Source organism: Suricata suricatta, chromosome X (genome assembly GCF_006229205.1).
Source record: "Suricata suricatta isolate VVHF042 chromosome X, meerkat_22Aug2017_6uvM2_HiC, whole genome shotgun sequence".
In the NCBI taxonomy this organism is placed as follows: domain Eukaryota; kingdom Metazoa; phylum Chordata; class Mammalia; order Carnivora; family Herpestidae; genus Suricata; species Suricata suricatta.
Window position 1 is genome coordinate 28,742,057 of NC_043717.1, and position 9,757 is coordinate 28,751,813.

Here is a 9,757-nt window from a genome sequence, read left to right on the forward strand (position 1 = left end):
ACGGTTTTGATCTTTTGTGTGCCTTGGCCACTCACGTCTAGCTCAGCAAGACAGTCGCCAAAGTTGTTTTGACCAGGAAATGGCAATCTCCAGCCTCCAGATGCAAATCTTGTTTACTGGCTCACTCAACGGAGTGATAATCCTTGCCTGAGGCAGACAGAAAACTTGGCGGCCCGACATGTTTGTGCCAGTACCATACTGCTTTGATCACTACAGTTTTGTAATATAACTTGAAGTCCAGAATTGTGATGCCTCCAGCATTGCTTTTCTTTTTCAAGGTTGCTTTGATGTCTTTTCTCAAGCCCAGGGAGCATCCTTATGATTATTGCTTTAAATTCTCCATCAGGCATGTTACTTATCTCTCTTTCACTTAGATCTCTGGCTGTGGCCTTATCTAGTTCTTTCATTTGAGAAAAATTCCTCCACCTTCTCGTTTTGTATCAAAGTCTCTGTCTTCTCTGTGTTAGAAAAGCCAGTTATGTCTCCTGCTTCTGAAAGTAATGGCCTTATGAAGAAGAGGTCTTTCAGTTCCCAGAACCTGGTGCTTCAGGGAGTGTCTCTGGTGCATGCTGCATGCTCTCTACTATTGTGTTATGGCTGCTCTATCCTTTGCGCCAGTCTTTTGAAGAGGTGTTCTGTACCTGATGTAGGCAGTGTTTGGTCCCTGGCTTGAATGTGGTGAGGTTTAACTATGTATGCTCTGGTCTGCTTATGAAATTAGATCTGTCACCACCTCCACCAGAAATGAGGCCCTGCAGAACTCGCTATAGTTAGAAGACAGTGGTGTGGGCAAAGGCTTGTGCTGTTCTTCTGGGCGGGGGGCACCATGTTGGGAGTGAGGCAAGCTTGACTGAGAAGGGTAGTCCCACCAGAGTGCAGGTTGGTAGGGCTTGGTGTAGGCAGCCAGTTTGGCAGCCAGTGTCTGGACTCTACTGCTTCATACAGGTAGCTCTGTATTTATGCTGAAGGGTGGGGGAAGGAAACGGCACCTGCCAGATCTTTTGTTCCCAGAGAGATGTCTCTGTGAATACTACCTCTCAAGGATGAGCTCCAAGAAGAATGAATAATCTCCCCACTATGTGCCCCAGGTGCTCTTCAGATTGCTGGTTCCATACTATCTTCCCTCGGGTTGTTTGCCTGCCTTTTCTCCAGGAGCAGCACAGAGCCCTCCAGGCTCTATCTCAGCCCAGTTTACTGACCTTTAAAACTCCAGATTTTAAGCCCCACTGGTTACAAGAACTAATGAAATTCAGCCTCTCTTGTTTTCCAAGCCAAAAGCTTTGGGGAAACATTCTCCTTCTGAGTTCTCTTGTGTGTTTCTCTCTCTCTCTCTCTCTCTCTCTCTCTCTCTCAATCACTATGGCTCCCTCATCAACACAGCTCCTTCCCCTCCTCAGCACCTGTGATTTGTTTCTCCCATACACCATATCTTCCCACTTATTATCTTCTTTGATGTGGCCTATTCTCTCACTTTAGTTGTTGAGTTTGCTTTATCAGTTTTCAGGGCAATTTCTGGAGTATTCAGGACAATTTGACAGCTCCCTAGTTGTGTTTATAGGATGTGGGGAGCCTAGAGACCTCCTACTCTGCTCCCATCTTCCTCTCCATCCACAAAATTAAATACAGCTACTTTATCTTACAAAGTTCTGTTCATCATCATCAAGAAATAAAAATACAATTCACACACTGGGCTTGGTTATTTGAAAAGTATATAACCAACATAAATTACTATCTAGACATCTTAAGAATCAATTAAAACAATCTTCCTGGGGCGCCTGGGTGACTCAGTTAAGCATCTGACCTCAGCTCAGGTCATGATCTCATGGTTAGCGGGTTCAAGTCTGCATCAGGCTCTGTGCTGATAGTGCAGAGCCTGGAGCCTGCTTCAGATTTGGAGTCTCCCTCTCTCTCTGCCCTCCCTCTCCCTCTCTCAAAAATAAACATTAAAAAATTTAAAAAACAATCTATTTCTTAGTCTAAAGTCAAGAACAGCTATTTCATAGATGGAGTCATGGAATTTATAGGGACAATTTAATTAATAATAAATCAAAATTAAAGCCACAACTCAGGACCATTTTAGACTCATCAAATCCTCAAAAGTGGAAAAAATAGAATAGTAACAAGTGTTGTCAAGAATGAAGACCAGGGGCGCCTGGGTGGCTCAGTCAGTTAAGCATCCAGTTTCAGCTCAGGTCATGATCTCATGGTTTGTGGGTTCGAGTCCCACGTTGGGCTCTGTGCTGACAGCTAGCTCAGAGCCTGGAGCTGGCTTCAGCTTCTGTACCTCTCTCTCTCTCTGACCCTCCCCTGCTTGTACTGTCTCTCTGTCTCTCAGAAATAAATTAAAAAAAATTTTTTTAAATAAAAAAAAAAGAAGACCAATAGGAATGTTTCTAAGCTGTTGCTGACAATGCATGTTAGATGTCATTAAGTGCCACTTGCAAGTGTCAGAAAACCCAACTGCCAATGACCTAAATAGTGGCTTATTTCTATCTCTTATTGAGATTATAAGTCTATCACTAATATGGAGTTCCATTATCATCTGGGATCCAACCTCCTTCTATATTTCTAAAAATTTTGTTCCCATCCTTTAAAAAAAAAAAAAGACTTATGGGCCAGCTGGGTGGCTCAGTCAGTTAAGTAACCAACTCTTGGTTTTGGCTCAGGTCATGATCTCATGGTTTGCGAGATCTAGCCCTGCACCAGGTTCTGCACTGACAGCGCAAAGCCTGCCTGGGATTCTCACTCTCCCTTTCCCTCTGCCCCTGCCCTGCTTGCATGCCTGCATGCATTCATTCTCTCTCTCTCAAAATACATTTTAAAAAATTTTGTTCCCACCATCCTTAAGGCATGATTTATTCCCTTATGATTTAGGATTCCTCCCCCCACCGGCCATCTTATCTCTATTCCAACCAGATGAAAATAAAGAGGAGAAAGAGAAGGGTACATTTCTCTCTTTCAAGATTGCATACCATCTCTGCCTACTTTCTGTTGGTCAGAACTCAGTCACTAGAGGAACGGGAGACTGAGAAATAGGTATTGGATATCCTTACTAACTAGTCTCTACAGGCAGAAACATTTCAGATCATTTTAGAAAACAATTTAATATTAACTGATAAATGGAAGAAGCATAAATCTAACAAACCAAAAATTAAACTCCTAGGTATATATCCCAGAGATGACATGTTTACAAAGATAGATAGACAAGGATATTCCAAGTAGAATTTCTAGGAAAAGAAAAAGTAAAAATAGCCAAAGTATACATTAATATCCATCACTTTAAGGATAAATAGTTCTATGTTTAGTGAAATGCCATAAAGGGCACAGGAAATTTAGAAATGTAATATTAAGAAAAAACGTACATTAGAGAGGAATGTAATCTTCCACGAGCAGTTTTTCCCAATTGCTATGTACAATGTAGCTATAGTTTTCAGATGACATTTTTCAGTTGGATTCACAGAGACACTAGGATGTGCCCCCAAATTGTTACTTGGTTGGTTTCAGCTTTGGTCTCAGAACTTGGGAATCTGAAGTGCTATAAATGTCTACTTCATGGATGTCTGTGACATTCTTGAATTGTATTTGATCCTGTGATCATCTACTTCATTATCAGTGTAATAGTTAATAATACACAGAAGGCATATTATTCAGAGTTTTAAGATTGGGAAATAACTGCTTTCAAAGATAGATTCCCATGATAGTATAACATGAAGCAAAAATCCTGGGTGTTTTATGTATTTCAATCCTGTCATTCAATTGATGTGTAAGTTTATATATATTTCTGTAAGAGTAAATTTAACAACAAGGAAGGATACACAATTGTAAAGAATTTCCAAATTTCTTAAACAAGCATTAAAAAATGAATTTTCAAATAGTTAAAAAGGAAATAGATTGCCAATATGAATATTAAGAGAACATAAGCTAAATATCTTCATGAAGGACATGGTATCTAGCTTGAGCCAATGAATGTGCATTTAAATATAAATGTCAATTTCAGGCACAACAATAAAGACTGTCATGTTGTTTGCCATACTTCATTCATAAAAAAATAAGCTTTATGAAAACTTCTAGTATTATTTCTTAAGTTTTATTTATTTATTTTGAGAGAGTGTGTGCAAACACACAAGCAGGAGAGGAGCAGAGAGAGAGGGAGAAGGAGAATCCCAAGCAGATACACACCAGCAGCACAGAGCCAGTAACAGGGCTTAAACTCATGAACGCTGAGATCATGACATGAGCTGAAATCAAGAGGTGGATGCTTAATCAACTGAGCCACCCAGCACCCCTAGTTCTATTTTTTTAATTCCAATTAAGCAATGAGTCTTTCAAGTTTCATTTTAAAAACTTCATATCTGATCAAGATAAAATAAAAGCAGGAAGTTAAATTTGCCACCCCAGTTTCTCCTAAGAAAAACTCCAGAATTACCTACTACATACAGTAAATAAAAAGAATACGAAAAAGAAGAACATGTGAGATATTTCTCCAGAAACATTAGTTGAAAGTCAGTGTGTAGCGTCACAAATGACCAGTAGTGATCGTGGGAGCAATCCTGAAGTTTGCCATGCTTCACAATGGTTACTAAATTTTAATAATTTTATAATACTGATTAGTTTTAAAACATTGCAGATTTATTCTTGTATCCCAGAGGTTCATTTTATATCATTGGGAAACCTTTTAGTGTTTGTTCATTGGGGATTTAGCAAAACTGTATACTCTGTGCCTTCTATTTTATCATTAATGCCCACTGCCTGGACTTCCCCCTCAAAGGCCAATTAGAAACAAAAACATTCTCTTTCATATTTTATATCTGTCTCATGTGGTTCTAAGTTCTTAAGGTAAATCTCTATCAGATTAGTCCATATTCCTTTATTTTCTTTAATTTTCCTACTGCCTTTTTCCAGATACTAAGTCTAAAGTACAGATGTCAAATTATTCTGGATCTGCCATGGCTTCTTGAATAAATTTGATTCTCTGAGCCAAAATATTTTAAGAACAGGTATTTATCTTCCTCTAAACTTTTGGTATTTCAATTTCATGCAGATGTTTCTCTAACAACACACATCATCCTAATTTTAAGTATCCTTTCTTCCTAATTGTTCACTGACAAAAACTACCCCCTTTTCCCAGATGAAAACACAATCTGGGTAATGAGCACTAAAATCTTGGCCCAAATTTGGGTAATTAATAAACCAGGTCCCAGTTGAGATGATATGGGGAGGTGTTAGACTTGAGCATATGGAAAAGCCACTTAATTCCCAAAGACTGGACTATCCATTTTTTTTCTCGTAGCCCTCAATATTAATACAGAATTAATTTATATTAAGAGAAACTGAACTTGGGGCTTCTCACGTAGCATTATTAACTTACATCTGACACAAAACACATATTGTTGGTCTCTATCCCCCATGATTCTTTCTGCCACTGTCAATATAAACATTCAGCATTTCCTTCTTTCTCATAGCTGAATAATATTTCATATATAGATCTCACATCTTCTGTATCCATTCATCAGTTGACACTTAGGGTGTTTCCATATCTTGACTACTGTGAGTAATGCTACAATAAACATGGGAGCACAGATACCTTTTCAATATCCTGTTTTCATTTCTTTTGGATACATATACTCAGATGTGAGATTATGATATCACTTATATACAGAATCTCAAAAAAACTGAACTATAGGGGCACATGGGTGACTCATTTAGTTAAGTATCCAACTTCAGCTCAGGTCATGATCTCACAGTTTGTGGGTTCGAGCCCCATGTTGGGCTCTGTGCTGAAAGCTCAGAGCCTGGAGGCTGCTTCAGATTCTGTGTCTCCCTCTCTCTCTGCCCCTCCCTGCTCATTCTCTCTTTCCCTCCCCCCCCTCTCAAAAATAAATAAACATTTAAAAAAAAAGGTTTAAAGCTGAACTCATAGAAACAGGAAGTAGAATTGTGGTTACCAGGGGCTGGGGGTGGGAGAAATTGAAAAGTGTTAGTCAAAAGGTGTAAATTTACAGTTAGAAGATGAGTAAGTTCTGGGGATCCAGTGCCTAGCACTGTGATTATATTTAACAATACTGTATTACCTACTTGAAAGTTACTAAGAAACAGGATCGATTTTAAATGTTTTTACCACAAAAAACAAAGGATAATCATGTGACATTAGCGAACATTATGGTGTGAATCATATTACAATATATAAGTGTATTTAACACATTACACACCTTAAATGTATACAATGTTACATGTCGATTACATCTCAAAATTTTAAATAATTCATTATGCATACTTGCCTCCAAAAACAGCAGAAGTTTTCTCCCCCCCTCCTTTTCTCTAATGCACAAATACTTGGAAAGCTCAAACACTTGGAAGGCTCAGCCTGTTTTGATATAGGCCTTAACTAGGACTAAATAGCTTTTTCCTTTGATCATTTAATCCTTGTGTCAGCAGACCCTGCTTGGTTAAAAGCTAAGCCAGTATAGGTCAGGATAAGGGCAGCCAGAGTGCTCCATTTTTTATGCTTACTGAGGTCTCCCCTGCCTGATCCAGTTAAAAACCTACGAAATATAAACTGCTGCAACCAACTAAGGTCAAAATCCCACATGACATATAAAAGTATTGAAACCTGATGCCTTCTGCTCAGGCTGTGCCAGAAATTTGATTTTTTTTTCCTCCCTAAATATCAGGGCAAGATTTCTAGCCAAAGATCCAAGATGGTGGGATAAGTGGTGTCCAAGGAATAGCATTTCTATTCCCCATACGCATGTTAGAAGCTAGTTAAGAGAAAGGCCAAAAAAATTGTAAGGAAATTAATCGAAGTAAGGTTTTATTACTCAGGAAGGCTCAACTGGTGGCAGCTATAGAAGGATTCCTAAAACTCTTTGTGAATTAAATGAACTTAATCTTAAAGGGTCATAAAGCAGCTCAGATTTGGCCAACTCTAGCATCCACACAATCATGAATGACCTGAACCTGTACAAGCCCTGGAAGAAACTACAGGGAGAAAAATCCTTGACATCAGTCTTGGAATGGTTTTTGAGATCTGACACCAAAAGCATAGATAACAAAAGCAAAGATAAACAAGTATACAATGTGTACAATGTGATTGTGTCACAACTACAAATTTTTCTGCACACCAAAGGAGTCAATAAAATGAAAAGACAATCTACAGCACGGGAGAAAATATTTCCAAACCATGTATCTAACAAAGGGTTAATATCCAAAATACATAAGGAATTCTTATAATTCAAAAGCAAGCAAAAAAAAACCCAACAAACCAAAAAACCCATAAAACTTGATCAGAAAATGGGCGAGAGACCTGAATACATTTTCCCAAAGACATACAGATATCCAACAAGTGTATGAAAAGGTGTTCAATTTCACTAATCATCAGGGAAATGCAAATAAAAACCACAATGAGATATGACCTCACACCTGTCAGAATGTCTACTGCCAAAAACACAAGAGATGGCGAGTGTTGGCAAGGATGTGAGGAAAAAGGGACCCCCTTTCCCTGTGTTTTTTCTCTCTTGATGAGAATGTAAACTGATAGTTACTATGAAAAAGAGTATGGAGTTTCCTCAAAAAATTAAAAAGAGAACTACCAGTCAATCCAGCAATCTCACTTCTCAGTATATATCCAAGGGAAATAAAATCACTATGTCAAAGAGATACCTATACTGCCATATTCAAGGCAGCATTATTCACAATAGCCAATATATGGAAACAACTTAATTATCTATCAACGCAGGGATAAAGAAAATGTGTTTTATACACCAACAGAATATTATTCAGCCATGAAAAAACAGGAAATCCCACTGTTTATGACAATATGGATAACCCCAGGGATACTATTTTAAGCGAAATAAGCCAGAGAAAGATGCAAATTATTGTAAGATGCCACTTATATGTACAATTTCAAAACAAACAAACAAAACACAATGCTAAACTCACAGTAATAGAGTACAATGGTGGTTACCAGAAGCTGAGTCTATAGCATGCGGGGAAATGGGAGATTAAAAAAATAATAAACCCAAGTAAAATAATGATCTCCAAGGACTGGGGGTAGGGGTTATGAGAAGCTATTGTTTAACAGCTACAGAGTTTCAGTTTTACAAGAGATGGATGGTGATGATGGCTGCACAGTATAAATGTACCAAATACCACCTAACTGTACTCTTAAAAATGGTTAAGATGGTTCATTTTATATTGTGTGCAATTTTATCCCAGTAAAAAAAAAATTGGAAAAAATGAGACAATAGTGTCAACTGAAAGGTTTCCAGAAAAATTCTAATTTGATATTTATTATAAAACCTACTTTTCTATTGATGACATTAGCAAGTGAGATTAACTAGAAACCTTAGTTTTTGACAGCATGGACACTACTCAAAATGCTGCCCTGAGGAGAAAAGAAATTCATAAATGAAAAACTTTAAGAAATTATTTTAAAAATTTGGGAATAAATACATGAAATGTTAATACAGAAAAGCCATTTGAGAATAGTAAATTTGGGAAACTAAGCTTGTGGTTAAATGTCTTCTGGAAAATTGATGTTTGGCCATTTGACCTCTGCAGCCCATGAGCTGTGTTTTAGCAACACTCACCTCTATCACTTCTCAGGTAGTTTAGCTCCAACTTGCTTTTCCCATTGTCTGAATTCTTTCTCCTTTTTCCCCTGAAAAGTTCCCATGCATCCTTCAAGTCACAGTGAGCGACTCCAGAGCCTATATTTTTAACACAAGAAAAGAACATAGTTAGTGTTAAAATATCATGAGGTATATTGAAATGTAATGAACAAAGATACATTTTCAGAAAGTATTACCTAACTTTTAATGTCTTTATTATATAAAACTATGTAAATGTAGTTATTTAAAACTATAAGAAACACTAACTCTCCATTTTTAAAATGATTAAAAATAGGAAAGTAACCTAAAATAATGTGCAATGACTTATTTAAAAAAAACCCAACTATTCAGGAGTGCCTGGGTTGGCTCAGCTGGCTAATCCTCTGACCCTTGATCTCAGCTCAGATCTCAGAGTTGTGAGTTCAAGCCCCATGTTGGGCTCTGCTCTAGGCATAAAGCCTACTTAAAAAACAAACAAGCAAACCAAGGACTATTCTATCTTTCTGTTGATCAAAGATATGTATATTAAAGATCAATGAGATTCCAGTTTTCTGCTACTAAATTTACAAATAATTTGTAAAATGCTCACATTAATGCTGGTAAGAATGCAGTGAGAGAGACATTTTGATGTGCTATAATATGAATATAAGAGACTGGCAAAAACAATTTGCTAATATATATCAAGTGTCTGAAATAAATCCTAACCAGTGATTCAATTATTTGGCGTTCAATAATCTGTTCAAAAAGAAAGAGAGAAATGAACACAGCACTATTTGTAATAGTGAAAAACTGGAAATGGTCCCAATGAACATTCTTCAGAGTCGCAAAGCAAAATCTGTACCAAAATTCAGTTTTCTAGTAGAGGCTAAAGTCTGGGATTGTGATGCCTTCCGTTTTGGTTTTCTTCTTCAATATAACTTTGGCTATTCGGGGTCTTTTGTGGTTCCATACGAATTTGAGGATAGTTTGTTCTAGCTTTGAGAAGAACGCTGGTGCAATTTTGATGGGGAGTGCATTGAATGTGTAGATTGCTTTGGGTATTAATGACTTTTTCACAATGTTTATTCTTCCAATCCATGAACAGGGAATGTTTTTCCACTTCTTGGTGTCTTCTTCAATCTCTTTCATACGTTTTCTATAGTTCTCAT